General features: G+C 43.5%; 2 pseudogenes; both read left to right on the top strand.

The window, feature by feature from the left end:
* Positions 1-617: 617 nt before the first annotated feature.
* Positions 618-3078, top strand: LOC146839171 (uncharacterized; annotated as a pseudogene).
* Positions 3079-3396: 318 nt separating this feature from the next.
* On the top strand, positions 3397-9451 carry LOC146839170 (uncharacterized; annotated as a pseudogene).
* Positions 9452-15890: the final 6439 nt, after the last annotated feature.

The raw sequence follows: 15890 nt of genomic DNA, 5'->3' as shown, positions 1-15890 counted from the left end.
CGTTCCCGTGCAACCACCCAAGGTTTCTCACGCTAAACCCAATTTACCAAATACAGTAGATTGGGTTTAGCGTGAGAAAACTGCGCCCTTTTAAACTAGGCGCAAGGAAGGAGAAATGCTTTCATTTCTCCTTCCTTTTCTGACTTTTTATGCGTGCTGCACTGTGCAACACGCATACAAAGTGGGAAAAGCTTTCCCTCGTGTCTGGCATAGTATTGTGTACAGGAAGGGTATCCTTCCTGTACAAAGCCAATGCTGGACTCACACACACACACACACACACTAGCGCTCTGGTGCTAAGGTGTGTGCATGGCTCAGGGCCTCTGTAATCAGCGCCGGCACAAGGGAAAGGGAAGGCGAGAGCCATATCTTTGAAAATAGGGTGCTCTCCTGCTCCCTCCCTGTCGTGCAACGCAGCGCAGCCTCGCGTGGACGGGGGGGGTGGGCTGTGCTGCATTGCGTGGAGATTTGGTAAATCTCCCCCGAAATGTCTTTTACAACCAGTTAAACATTGTGAATTCTCATTCCATTATGTTTAAATTTAGTAATTTTAAATATCTTTACATCCAACAGAAAACAAGCCTTGAATGTATGAAATGACCATCAATAACGAAGCTTATGCTGTAAATCTTCAATAATAGCAGAAATAATGAGCTACAGTATTCAGGAAAACATCAGCGCAGTCGGCGACAGAGGAACCTGCACACAAACTGACAGATCCCGGATGAAGCATCGAGGGCAGTTCAGTGATTGTGAGAGGCTGAGCTGTGCACCTCCACGCCACAAGATGAAGAAATGACCTTAGGAAAATTAAGGCAACAACAATAACAAACCGCCTCCTGTATAAACAAGTGTCCAACACCAGCTTTGATCATGGGATCGGTATGATGTGATGACCGTAGTGCTCTGTTTTCTGAAATGATGAAAAGCCATCATACTGTGCTCTGGGTGAATTGTAAACTCTTTCAGGCCAAACCACAGCAACTAGAGAAAAGCACAACAGAGCAGAGCCAGACAACTGACGGGTAAGGGAAAGAGGAGTTCTTCTATCTACAATACAACAGACTGTCCCAATTTGCACCGGCCAGAAGGAAGATACATCTTTACCCGCAAGCGTGCATAGTCATAATCCAATCTAAAGGCACAATCGCCTACAAAGACACCTTCTACGTATTAGGAGTGTGGCAAATGTTTGGTAGCTATTGCATTTTATTGTTAAAACAAAAATCAAACATGCAAAATACGGCACGCATATAAAGTGTGTGAGAAAAACACGAGTGCTTTATCAGCCATGTTGGCCCATCAGGAAATACAGTCATGGGATGTAGACAAATATATACCCGACCCACAGACACTAACCAAGAAAGAAGAATCATACACATGCAGCAAGAGCTTTAGTTTGTCATCACTACTCAAGCTTCATCAGCAAACATACACAGGACAAAAACTATTCAAGTGCAGTGAATGTGTAAAGAGCTTTAGTAGGTTATCAAGCCTCAAAACACATCAGCGAACACACACTGGGGAAAAACCATTCAAGTGCAGTGAATGTGCAAAGTGCTTTACTCAGTTATCAAACCTCCAAACACATCAGCGAATGCACACAGGGGAAAAGCCATTCAAGTGCAGTGAATGTGTCAAGAGCTTTAGCAGGTTATCAGAACTACAAAGACACCAGCATACACACACAGGGGAAAAGCCATTCAAGTGCAGTGAATGTGTCAAGAGCTTTCATAGGTTATCAGAACTGCAAATACACCAGCGAACACACACAGGGGAAAAGCCATTCAAGTGCAGTGAATGTGCAAAGTGCTTCAGTAAGTCATCACACCTACAAAATCATCAGCGAACACACACAGGGGAAAAACCATTCAAGTGCAGTGACTGTGTAAAGAGCTTTAGTCACTTATTAAAACTCCAAACTCATCAGCGAAAACACACAGGGGAAAAACCATTCAAGTGCAGTGAATGTGCAAAGTGCTTTAGTCAGTTATCAGACCTAAAAAGTCATCAGCGAACACACACGGGGGATACACCATTCAAGTGCAGTGAATGTGTAAAGAGCTTTAGTTACTTAATACACCTCCAAACTCATCAGCGAACACACACAGGGGAAAAACCATTCAAGTGCAGTGAATGTGCAAAGTGCTTTAGTAGGTTATCAGGCCTAAAAAGTCATCAGCGAACACACACGGGGGAAAAACCATTCCAGTGCAGTGAATGTGTAAAGAGCTTTAGTCACTTATTAAACCTCCAAACTCATCAGCGAACACACACAGGGGAAAAACCATTCAAGTGCAGTGAATGTGCAAAGTGCTTTAGTCAGTTATCAGACCTAAAAAGTCATCAGCGAACACACACGGGGGAAAAACCATTCAAGTGCAGTGAATGTGTAAAGAGCTTTAGTCACTTATTAAACCTCCAAACTCATCAGCGAACACACACAGGGGAAAAACCATTCAAGTGCAGTGAATGTGCAAAGTGCTTTAGTCAGTTATCATACCTTCAAAGACATCACCAAACACACACAGGGGAAAAGCCATTCAACTGTAGTGAATGTGTGCAGAGCTTTGGTCGGTTATCAGACCTAAAATGTCATCAGCGAACACACACGGAGGAAAAACCCTATAATTGTAGTGAATGTGACAGTAGTTTTCACGACTCTTCAGCATTAAGGTATCATCAGCGAACTCACACAGGAGAAAAAACATTCAAGTGCAATGAATGTGGGAAAAGCTTTAGTGAGTTATCAAGCCTTCAAAGTCATCAGCGAACACACACAGGGGAAAAGCCATTGAAGGGCAGTGAATGTGTGAAGAGCTTTAGTCACTTATCAAACCTCCAAACCCATCAGCGAACACACAGAGGGGAAAAGCCATTCAAGTGCAATGAATGTGGGAAGAGCTTTAGTCGATTATCAAACCTACAAAGACACCAGCGAACTCACACAGGAGAAAAAACATTCAAGTGCAATGAATGTGGGAAGAGCTTTAGTGAGTTATCAAACCTTCAAAGACATCAGCGAACACACACAGGGGAAAAGCCATTCAAGTGCAGTGAATGTGTGAAGAGCTTTAGTCGATTATCACACCTTCAAAGTCATCAGCGAACACACACCGGGGAAAAACCATTCAAGTGCAGTGAATGTGCAAAGTGCTTTAGTCAGTTATCAGACCTAAATAGACATCAGCGAACACACACGGGGGAAAAACCCTATAATTGTAGTGAATGTGACAGTAGTTTTCACAGCTCTTCAGCATTAAGGAATCATCAGCGAACTCACACAGGAGAAAAACCCTATCATTGCAGTGAATGTGACAGTAGTTTTCGCTTCTCTTCAGTATTAAGGAATCATCAGCGAACACACACAGGAGAAAAACCATTCAAGTGCAGTGAATGTGCAAAGTGCTTCAGTAAGTCATCACACCTACAAAATCATCAGCGAACACACACAGGAGAAAAACCATTCAAGTGCAGTGAATGTGCAAAGTGCTTTAGTAAGTCATCATACCTACAAAATCATCAGCGAACACACACAGGAGAAAAGCCATTTAAATGCTGTGAATGTGGGAAGAGCTATAGTCAATTAGAAAATCTACAAACACATCATCGAACACAGACAAGGGAAAAACCATACCATTGCAATGAATGTGAAAGCATTTTTAGTCGTTACTCAGCATTAACCCCTTGAGTGCCCCGCCCTTTCCACGCCCTGTGCCGGGCGTTTCATTAGCGGGCGGGGCTCATGACGAGATAGTCTCGTCATGGGCACAGCGCAACCGCGGCCCATGACGAGACCATCTCGTCATGGGCACTCAAGGGGTTAAGGATTCATCAGCGAACACACACAGGGGAATAGCCATTCAAGTGCAGTGAATGTGCAAAGTGCTTTAGTCACTTATCAAACCTCCAAACACATCAGCGAACACACACGGGGGGAAAACCCTATCATTGTAGTGAATGTGGCAGTAGTTTTCACTTCTCTTCAACATTAAGGTATCATCAGCAACCTCACACAGGAGAAAAAACATTCAAGTGCAATGAATGTGGGAAGAGCTTTAGTCACTTATCAAACGTCCAAAGACATCAGCGAACACACACAGGGGAAAAACCCTATAATTGCAGTGAATGTGACAGTAGTTTTCGCTTCTCTTCAGTATTAAGGAAACATCAGCGAACACACACAAGAGAAAAACCATTCAAGTGCAGTGAATGTGCAAAGTGCTTCAGTAAGATATCACACCTACAAAATCATCAGTGAACACACACAGGAGAAAAGCCATTTAAATGCAGTGAATGTGGGAAGAGCTTTAGTCAATTAGAAAATCTACAAACACAACATCGAACACACACAGGGGAAAAACCATACCATTGCAATGAATGTGAAAGCATTTTTAGTCGATACTCAACATTAAGGATTCATCAGCAAACACACACAGGGGAATAGCCATTAAAGTGCAGTGAATGTGCAAAGTGCTTTACTCAGTTATCAAACCTCCAAACACATCAGCGAATACACACAGGGGAAAAGCCATTCAAGTGCAGTGAATGTGTCAAGAGCTTTCATAGGTTATTAGAACTGCAAATACATCAGCGAACACACACAGGGGAAAAGCCATTCAAGTGCAGTGAACGTGCAAAGTGCTTCAGTAAGTCATCACACCTACAAAATCATCAGCGAACACACACAGGGGAAAAACCATTCAAGTGCAGTGAATGTGTAAAGAGCTTTAGTCACTTATTAAAACTCCAAACTCATCAGCGAAAACACACAGGGGAAAAACCATTCAAGTGCAGTGAATGTGCAAAGTGCTTTATTCAGTTATCAGACCTAAAAAGTCATCAGCGAACACACACGGGGGATAAACCATTCAAGTGCAGTGAATGTGCAAAGTGCTTTAGTAACTTATCAAACCTCCAAACACATCAGCGAACACACACGGGGGGAAAACCCTATCATTGTAGTGAATGTGACAGTAGTTTTCACTTCTCTTCAACATTAAGGTATCATCAGCGAACTCACACAGGAGAAAAACCATTCAAGTGCAATGAATGTGTGAAGAGCTTTAGTCGATTATCAGAGCTACAAAGTCATCAGCGAACACACAGGGGGAAAACATAGAAGGGCACTGAAAGTGTGAAGGGCTTTTGTCAATTTTCGATCCACACAGCCCTCAGTGAATACACTCCTTCATTTAACTCACATGGAAATAATCCTAGAGATGCAGAGACTCCCGAATGAACTTAAGAACATCAAAAATAATATTGACCAATCTGAGGACATAGACAAGAGCAGAACAGTGCAGTTATTGTGAGAGGAATGAATTACGGAAAAAGATAAAATTCGAATTATGTGGGACCTTTAAATACCAGATGATAAAGCAGAAAAACAGATAACAGTATTTGCAGGATTATAAAAGTGTTTGTGTCCAGTGATTGTTCACTTCTGTACACATTGTAAAGCGACATGATGCACCAGGATACACAGTGGGAGATGAGCACAATGTGGACTAAAAGAAAAGAAACATTCTTGATTTTTATTTGGTGAGGAATCGATACAAAGAAAAACATTCAATCGCACCTGATCACACTACCTGTAAAAGCAACACCGAACAATACTGGAACTAACAACGGTTCTTTCAGCTAACTTGTCGGATTAAAACCTATAAACCCAACATACCCAGAGTGGACATGTTGTCAGGGCTCTGGAGATGGTAAACTTCTCTGAGAAGCGGCTTTTTTTAGTCTGGCTATAAATAATGCTAGCTCAATTGCACGGCTTCTGTTGTACAGACCCCCTGTCCCGGCAAGGGCCTTCCTTGATGATCTAGCAGAGACAGTGCCCCCTTATAGTATCCATTATCCTAATTTTATTCTGTTGGGTGATCTGAATCTATATCTGGAAGATAAAGATAACAGAGAATCTCAGGAGCTGATTCTAGGGTTACAGGCGATGGGTCTAAAACACCTTGTTAATAACCGTACGCACAATAAAGGTCATACGCTTGATAACATGTTTACTAATAGTGCCCAGGTAGAAGCTCTGCTACCTGTGCCTATAGTATGGTCTGACCACTTTGTCCTCCCTTTCATGCTCACTAACACTAGAAAGGCCTCCTGCAGTTCCGGAAAGCGTTCTGCGCCTTTTATGGTTCGGAAATTGGATGCGCTAAGTGCGGTTGCCTTTGGGGACACGCTGGAGTCAAGTATCCCAGTTTTAGGGACTGAAGTACAAACAGCTGAGGGGCAAGTATCTCTTTGGATCAAGGAGGCAGTTGATTCTATTATACCCCTGAAACCAGTTAAAAGTACCCGCAGAACTCCTTCCGCAAAATGGTTTTCGGTGGAACCAGCTCTCCTTAAAACTGATTGTAAGCACCTCGAACGCCGATGGAGGGGAACTATCTTAATGGGAATAGGGTGCTATACTTGGCTGCTCTCAGGTTGTATCACCACCACATCAGGCGAGTACCGAGGCAGCTTTATACCGAGCACATTGAAGTAGCTAAAAATTCCGCCAAGAATATCTTCAATGTAGTGAAAGAACCGGCTCTCTCTAGATTGTGGGACAGCTATAATGCCAGCCTCTACTGATTATTGTAATAAAGTTGCAGACTTTTTTATGAACAAAATTGATCAAATTTACGCTTCCTTCCCTTAAAGTAGCAGGAATTACATCCAGGCTCCTGTAATTGAGGATGTAGGAAGTGAAAACTGTTTTGTTTTTCACCCACCTGGAGTAATTGAGGTTCTTAACTCATGGAGGCAGTTCAATCTGGGTCGCCCTTGGACCCGATTCCCCCAAAATATGTGAGTCTAGGGAAAGAAGTCATTGCTCCAGTTCTCACCAAGCTCCTGAACTTGTCTTTTAGTTCAGGTGAGGTTCCTAGCAATTGGAAGCATGCCATGGTGATACCATTGTTAAAGAAACCCTCCCTAGACCCTGCTCTCACAGAAAACCTTAGACCTATATCTTTACTACCCTATGTGGCTAAAATCGCGGAGAAGCATCTTAACAGTCAACTGTCCTTATTCCTGGAACAGAGACAAGTACTTTATGAAACTCAGTCAGGGTTTAGACCTCAACATAGTACTGAGTCGGCCCTTTTTCTTGCTTCGTTCTGAGGCTTTAAAAACTGCCGCCGAAGAGAGAAGAACCACTGCCTTGATCCTTCTTGACCTGAGTGCCACTTTTGACACGGTCTCCCACGGCCTTCTTTTGGAACTGCCGGGGGAGTCCGGGGTCGGTGGAGTGATATGGAGATGGATTAAACAGTTTCTGGAGAATAGATCCTTCCAGGTTCTACAGTTTCCTTTTGAATCCAGAGTCTGTCCTCTGTCGCAAGGGGTGCCGCAGGGTTTGGTTCTCAGCCCTACCCTATTTAATATCTATATGCGCCCCTTGGCAGATATTGTGTTGAGACAAGGGGTAAAACTGGTGTCATATGCTGATGACACTCAGTTGATTGTCACCCTGCAACAAAAAGAGGCAGAAATGGCTGCCAAGTTTAAGGAGTGCCTGGGGGAGCTTGCTAATTGGATGAAGCTCAGCTGTTTGCAGCTGAATGCGGGTAAAACGGAGGTGATGATAGTCGGTAAGCCGCCCTCTCTTTGGACCATCTCCGACCCGTAAGACCAAGGTCAAGAACCTGGGAGTATGATCCAGCGACTCGCTTTCATTTTCCGAACAGATATCAGCGGTGGCTGGGGCCTGTTTTGGCATTCTTAGTATGCTGCGAAAAATATTGGATCTTCTCCCATTAGACACTAGACATACCATTATACAGGCCCTTGTTACATCCCGTCTAGACTACTGCAATATCCTGTACCTAGGGGTGACCACAAAAAATCTGAACATCCTGCAGAAGGTTCAGAATGCTGCAGCATGCCTAATTTTGAACATTCCTAGACGGGCTTCGGTGGGGGAGGCCCTGAGGAAATTACATTGGCTTCCCATACATGCCAGAGTCATCTTTAAGGCATTGTGTTTCAGCAATAGGATCTTCAATAAGAAAGGTTCTAGCTTTCTGAATCCCCTTTTCACCGCCTATAGACCTGCACGTTGCCTAAGGTCCTTGGGCATGGCAAAGTTGATTGTGCCCAAGGTTCGGAAGGTTCGGGCTGGTGGGAGTTCCTTCGGCTTCCTTGCGGCGAAGGCCTGGAATAACCTCCCTGTTGACTTAAGGCTGTGCCCGTCGGAGACCTTGTTTCGAAAAAAACTTAAGACGTGGTATTCCAATATCCCCCTGATGGCCGGCAATAGGCCTTCCGTAGCTGTTCCTTGGGGGGCTCTGGCCGTAGGGTGGGTGGGTGGTTCTGGTCCATCTGTTGGGTATGTTTTAGTTTTCTGGCGTGGGGACACTCCGTTGGAGTAACCAGGCGCTCTATAAGCTGTATAATAATAATAATAATAATAATAATATGTATGTATTATTGTTAACAAATGCCACTGCAGTATATGTAATGAACTAAAGCGAAGCATAGGTGTTCAAGAAATAACCTATTTTTAGATATAAAAGGGCATATACCTTGTTTTAAGTAACGTTTGCTTCATCTTGTACACACTGTTATCGGTTGATGGATCAGCTCGTGCCTCGGGCCTTATAACAAAGTGTGACCCGTGGCTCCTCTCCGACTTGGCTCTCCCTATTCATTTTGTGCCTTGCCAAACTCTACTTTTGACCAGAATTGAGCCACTGTAAGCAGCAGACTCTGGTTGAAGAATGTGGTGAAATAGTGAAATCTCACATCAAAAGCATATATGTGCCAGGACAATCAGTCACACTCCCAGCACCTCCTCTTCCACACAGATTGTCCCTTGGTCTCAAATGTTCTGAAAGATTTGTTGCATGAATACAGTGGCAGTGACATTCATGAAGCTAAAGCTAACAGGAGTGTGCGGGAGATAGAGAGGGGGTGAGATAAAGAGAGCGAGAGAGACAAAGAAAAGGGGAGAAAAAGAAAGAGAAATGGAAGGAGGGGGAACGGCAGGTGATTTGTATTCACCTATAAATAGAAAAAGCAACCGAATACATGTCAATGTGTGACATCACCAGAGAAACGGGCTGAATACCTGTGAATTTATATATTTATTTGTAATACCTATAGACCCCTGTCATGCCAATAAACAGGGCACAAGTAAGGAAAATAGTGAAGGAGCCCATTATCATACGTAAATCACAATGACGTCACATGTAGTGATGTCACAAGAAGTGATGTCAGACCCTTATAATAATTTTCACATGAAAGGTTGATGGCCTGTTTTAAAAACAAAAAACAAGAAACATAAAATAATGTAAAAAGGTTTTGGTATAAGTTTTTAAACATCACGTGTTTTTCCCACTATCGGTTTGTAACTAAACGTGGAAATGACTGAAAGTGTAAATATTTTTAAACAGATATGTGGAATTTGGAAATTACATTTTTAAACAGTTTTCAGCGAATAAATAAAATGTGCTTTTAATTTGCGTTTGTTTCCTGACGTTGTTCTTTATCCAGCCCCTAAGCCCCAAAGTGTTTCACATTTACAGTGTATTAAGCAACAGAAGGGCTCATTTTGTCAAGATCGCTGTTCCTCTCTTGCGCCACTCACACAAACAAATAAAGGGGACACTGCTAGTGGGACGGATAGTTACAAACACTCTGATGCCTGTGTCTGCGGATGCCAGAAACAAAGCAACAATTCCCAGTCACAGGCTATGGAGCGAGGTGGAACGGCGCCCCTTTTCTAGGTAATAGTGGGGGGACCCCATCAAACTGTGTCGACCCCCGACTTGTGCCGTGCTGATAAAGCAATAGTGAATTTGAGTAATTTACGATGAATTGAAATGTGAGAAAGAGAAGAAGAGAGCGAGGTGCAGGATATATTAAAGAAAATGAAAAAAGAGACAAAAGACTTAACCCTGTTCTGTGTACAAGCATTTTACATAAACAAGTTGTGTTGCGCTTTGTGAAAACGCTGTCACCCCCCTTTGTATGTAAATGAGCTTCTGTGAGCTCCCATCTCTTCTAGCGCGGATGATAATGATGATGATTTTGTCTAGATCTCTGTTCCTCTCTTGCGCCACTCACACAAAAAAATAAAGGGTACTAATGGGCTCTGTTCCGGTCCGGGATGCTCAAACCGGCATGCCGGACCGGAACAGAGCCCATTAGTAGGAGTTTTGCCGACGTCTGTCCGCGGTAATAAGCATAGTGGAGCTGGTAAAGTTTTTTACGGATAGAACCTTGGCGCAACATATACAGCCATTTGAGTCTACTCCTATTTGTGCAAAAGAAATGACACAAAAAGATCTGCTATAGGACAATAATTCTCTTCCCTGCACAGACAGTACACTCTTCCAGTATTTGGAGGCATTGCTAAAGGCTGAACGTTTGAATTGTCGAACTTGAAACTATTTCCCCACTGGCTTGGTAGCTACAGATTAACCCATTTGGTTTGTTGTTTGAGATTCATTTTATAACAAGTATTGGTCCTGAAGAAGGTGGTGTTGCCACTGAAACGCGCTTAGACCAACACATCACCCATGAGGAACGGCCCCTGTGAGGCCGTGACATCACAAGCAACTGATGTTTAAGACCTTCCAGTAGAGAACTGTTTTCTCTTTAGGCATTTGTGGGACCCCTCATAGGGTTGAAACTCTTCTTCTTTTAACTTAGGTACTAAGGTATTGTCTTCCTCCTCCCTTCAACGTTAGTATTCTCACGCGTATGGTGTAGGGACACATATGTTCATGACTATCACTTTACAAGTTGATCCTATGGCAGTCTCCCCCTTCTGGGCTCATGTGCTTCCATTCCCTTTTAGAGCTATTGTGCATGACTTGTCTCTTCCCTATAAATTTTGGTTCCCATTACATCCGTTCCCCTACTCAGCTTGCCATTGATTATGTGTAATGCTCAAGAGTCTTTCATTTTCTCCATTATACTAAATATAGGATTTTGCGCTTAGTGTTTTTGTGTTAAGAATTAACATGTCATTTTGCTTAAGTATATTTATTTTCGTTGCATTTCATCGTACCATCTTTTGATGTCACCCCAACACCAATATTCACCACTTGTTAGTATTGTTTCTCATTATCATTCCACAATGGTTCTTTTGCTCTCTCCCTTGTGCAGTCACGATTTTTACCCCACGGGGCCTGTCTCCATACTAAGTCACATTTACATTTGTCTGTCCACTTTTCTTCCTAGGGTTTCCACGTGCTATTGGTGGTCCCCATACACATTTCCCCATTGTTGTGTTTATCTTGGTTTTTGCAACAACTAATTCCATGATTTTCTTTTATTTTACTATATGTTTCGTATCTTCCCCAGCCCTGAAGAAGTCACGGGTTACTTCCCTTATGTGACGAAACACCTGTTGGCTGGTTGTTTTTCTTTGTTGCATTATTAAATACATTTGCATATTATACTGGTGTTGACCACAGATATTCATACAATACGAGACATTTCAACCATTGATACAACCTTATTACGTGTGCCCAGGACTGTGCTTTCAGTATGTGCATATAGTATACACTGAGCAAACGAGATATGCGGTCGATTTTATTCTAGCTAAGAGCGGTGGTGCTTGCGCAATAATAGGAGAGCAGTGTGTGGTCGGTATCACGAATAAGGAAAGGAATATCACTCAGCACATTTTAGACATTTTGTAAAACGTTCGAGGAATGGAGAGCGGTCATTTGAGATGGTCTTTATTTGGTGGTTGGGGTTGAATTCTAGAAAAGGTGATATATTTCATTGTTCTTTTAATTTGTTGCTGTGTCTTGATTCAGTGTCTTCCCTTATGCTGCTCATATGTGCTACTTATTTCTCTCCCAAAAGGATTTCACTTCATGATATTAATGCAACTATAATGCTTCTAAAGAAGCTTGATAATGTTATGCAAAGAGATGAGGGTGGTTTTGGTTCAACTACTTCTCTTGCAGGTTCTGTTCCTGATGTTACTCGTACTACTGATGTTTAGTGTCATTTTCTTCCATACGTTTGCTATGCATATATACATATATTCGTATTCGACATGTTATCACCTGTATTCATCTATTGTCTCTACTTCTAGAATTGTAACGACTTTTACCTGACAGCAAGAATAAAGATGTCCGTGTTAGCTAATAAATGCTGTTAGAGTTGAAATGTATTACTGCCATATTACTCGTATTTTACCTGATATTATGTTAGCATTTAAGTAGCTATTTCATAATATATTCTTGCTGTATGCATGTGCAATTAATAAGTGCAGAGGTTACGTTAGTTAGGTTGACATCTGTTCCACCATTTTAGCTTTCGAAGACGCCGTTTTGTATTATCATCAAAACTTTTACTTGAAACCTTTACCAGAAATGGTCCTTGGTAAGTTTTGTTTCTCAAAGGTTGAATTTTGCTCATTAATGCATGCCTTTTCTGTTACATAGAGGCCTTCTCCCACCTGTCTAGTGGGGAGGATAAGATAGACGACCTTGGTCAGTAGATAACTTATGCCAGGCTGTGGAATCGAAACGTATGTTCTGTACCCCTATTGTATTACGACCGCTACCAGTGCTTTTGCATAATAGGCAGGTCTTTGTGGACTTCACAACATACATAATGTACCTTTATGACTGTAAGAGTCAGTCCCTCGTCAGCCATCATAGGAGGATGGTCAGATTGGACTCCAGTGCAGTGTACTTTGTGAATAAACTAGTTTGCTTGTATTCCCTACTGCGTCATCGACTCTACATTCTTCGAAGGATAGAGGAGGGCGAGAGTGACCCGGGTGGCCCTAGTTTGGTCACTTCCTTCACTACATTTGCTCTTTTCTTTTCCTGGTCGCCACCTCCCTCCAAGATGTTCATTCTTCAAAGTGCAGAGCCAGGTTCCTGATGCTGTCAGGTTCCTGCATCTATTGGCAGTGCTCTAAAAGGAACTACAGAACTGCAGGTACTCAATCTCAAGAGTACCTGCTTGCTGCTCAGAAGTGCCGTACTCTCCCATTATCCTACCAGTACTGAGAAGTGCATGTGCTGTCCCTGGTGAATGAAAGAGGTGCAAGTGCTGTCCCTTGTGAAACAAGTGCAGGAGATGTCCCTTATGAATGAAAAAAGTGCAGGTGCTGTCCCCTGTGAATGAAAAAAGTGCAGGTGTTGTCCCTTGTGAATGAAAGAAGTGCAGGTGCTGTCCCTTAGGAATGAAAAAAGTGCAGGTGTGGTCCCCTGTGATTTAAAGAAGTGCAGGTGCGGTCCCCTGTGAATGAAGGAAGTGCAGGTGCAGTCCCCTGTCAATGAAAGAAGTGCAGTCCCTTGTGAATAAAAGAAGTGCAGGTGCTGTCCCTTAGGAATAAAAGAAGTGCAGTTGCCGTCCTTTGTGAATGTAAGAAGTGCAGGTGCGGTCCCCTGTGAATTAAAGAAGTGCAGGTGCGGTCCCCTGTGAATGAAGGAAGTGCAGGTGCAGTCCCCTGTCAAAGAAGAAGTGCAGTCCCTTGTGAATGAAAGAAGTGTAGGTGCTGTCCCTTAGGAATGAAAGAAGTGCAGTTGCCGTCCTTTGTGAATGTAAGAAGTGCAGGTGCGGTCCCCTGTGAGTGAAAGAAGTGCAGGTGTGGTGCCCTGTGACTGAAAGAAGTGCAGGTGCTGTTCCTTGCAAATGTAAGAACTGCAGGTGCTGTCCCCTGTGAATGTAAGAAGTGCAGGTGCTATAACCTGTGAATGAAAGAAGTGCAGGGGCTGTCCCCTGTGAATGAAAGAAGTGCAGGTGCTGTCTCTCGTGAATGAAAGAAGTGCAGGTGCTGTCCCTTGGGAATGAAAGAAGTGCAGGTGCTGTCCCTTAGGAATGAAAGAAGTGCAGGTGTATCCCTTGTGAATGAAAGATGTGAGGTGCTGTCCCTTGTGAATTAAAGAAGTGCAGGTGCTGTCCCTCGTGAATGAAAGAAGTGCAGGTGCTGTCCCTTGTGAATGAAAGAAGTGCAGGTGCTGTCCCTTAGGAATGAAAGAAGTGCAGTTGCCATCCCTTGTGAATGAAAGAAGTGCAGGTGCGGTCCTCTGTGAATTAAAGAAGTGCAGGTGCGGTCCCCTGTGAATGGAGGAAGTGCAGGTGCAGTCCCCTGTCAATGAAAGAAGTGCAGTCCCTTGTGAATGAAAGAAGTGCAGGTGCTGTCCCTTAGGAATGAAAGAAGTGCAGTTGCCGTCCTTTGTGAATGTAAGAAGTGCAGGTGCGGTCCCCTGTGAGTGAAAGAAGTGCAGGTGCGGTGCCCTGTGACTGAAAGAAGTGCAGGTGCTGTTCCTTGCGAATGTAAGAAGTGCAGGTGCTGTCCCCTGTGAATGTAAGAAGTGCAGGTGCTATAACCTGTGAATGAAAGAAGTGCAGGGGCTGTCCCCTGTGAATGAAAGAAGCGCAGGTGCGGTCCCCTGTGAGTGAAAGAAGTGCAGGTGCGGTGCCCTGTGACTGAAAGAAGTGCAGGTGCTGTTCCTTGCGAATGTAAGAAGTGCAGGTGCTATATCCTGTGAATGAAAGAAGTTCAGGGGCTGTCCTCTGTGAATGAAAGAAGTGTGCAGGTGCTGTCCCTTGTGAATGAAAGAAGTGCAGGTGCCGTCCCCTGTGAATGACAGAAGTACAGCTGCCGTCCCTTGTGAATGAAAGAAGTGCGGGTGCCGTCCCTTGTGAATGAAAGAAGTGCAGGTGTGTCCCTTGTGAATGAAAGAAGTGCAGGTGTGCCCTTTGTGAATGAAAGAAGTGCAGTTGCGGCCCCTTGTGAATGAAAGAAGTGCAGGTGCTGTCCCCTGTGAATGAAAGAAGTGCAGGGTCTGTCTCTTGTGAATGAAAGAAGTGCAGCTGCCATCCCTTGTGAATGAAAGAAGTTCAGGAGATGTCCCTAATGAATGAAAGAAGTGCAGGTGCTGCCCCTTGTGAATGAAAGAAGTGCAAGTGTGTCACTTGTGAATGAAAGAAGTGCCGGTGCTGTCCCTTGTGAATCAAAGAAGTGCAGATGCTGTCCCTTGTGAATGAAAGTAGTGCAGGTGCTGTCCTAGGTGAATGAAAGAAGTACAGGAGCTGTCCCTTGTGAATGAAAGAAGTGCCGGTGCTGCTGTCCCCAGAGAATAAAAGAAGTGTACAGGTGCGGTCCCCTGTGAATTAAAGAAGTGCTGGTGGTGTCCCTTGTGAATGAAAGAAGTTCAGGTGTCTCCCTTGTGAATGTGTGGTAAATATTTAAATTACCTGTACTATTTTTTATGCGGTAAAGTCTAGTAAGAATAACTCAGTCAAAATAAGAGGCAGAATCCGTGGTATTAGAGGTTCTGAAAAGGGCTTTATTCCTTACAAAGGAATTATAGTTCGAACCAGGCAATCATATTCCATCACCACGAAGGTTCAGGAAGGGATCAGCAATACATTATTGACAAGTAACAATATTTATATGAAAAGCATTGCATTTAGACAGATGCAGGAGGCGTAACAGCTGATAATACAGATAAGAATACACATACGTAATGAAAAATAGGCGTAATACAGGCGTATACTAGAAACGTCATTTAAAATGATGTCACGAGTGGGTGGATCCATAAGAGAATCCTGCAGTGTCAGCAGAAATATTTGGCAGAGATGCGCGCGCAGCCGCATGACGTGTGATTGACGTGCAACTAGAGGGTGAAGGGGAATTGACATTTAGCTCTACATATGGAGACAGAAGTCTGGGGTGTCAGGACAACCTAGTCCTAAATCATATCTAATATCTTGTGTTTAAGGAACCATATTATCTGGAAGGAAAGGTCTTCTCGGACAGATCCTATTCTATACTGACTGTTAGTGCGTGTACAAGCGTCTATGTGTCTACATGAGATGCGAGGGGGCAAGAATCTTCCATGGGCCTATGAATTACTTGCATAAAGACAGCGAGGCCGGGCCCTTTGCTCGGTAGCTAG

The sequence above is a fragment of the Triturus cristatus genome, chromosome 4_2 (assembly GCF_964204655.1).
Source record: "Triturus cristatus chromosome 4_2, aTriCri1.1, whole genome shotgun sequence".
Taxonomy (NCBI): Eukaryota; Metazoa; Chordata; class Amphibia; order Caudata; family Salamandridae; genus Triturus; species Triturus cristatus.
Note: the sequence above shows the minus strand (reverse complement) of the source record. Positions and strands in the feature narration are given on the sequence as shown.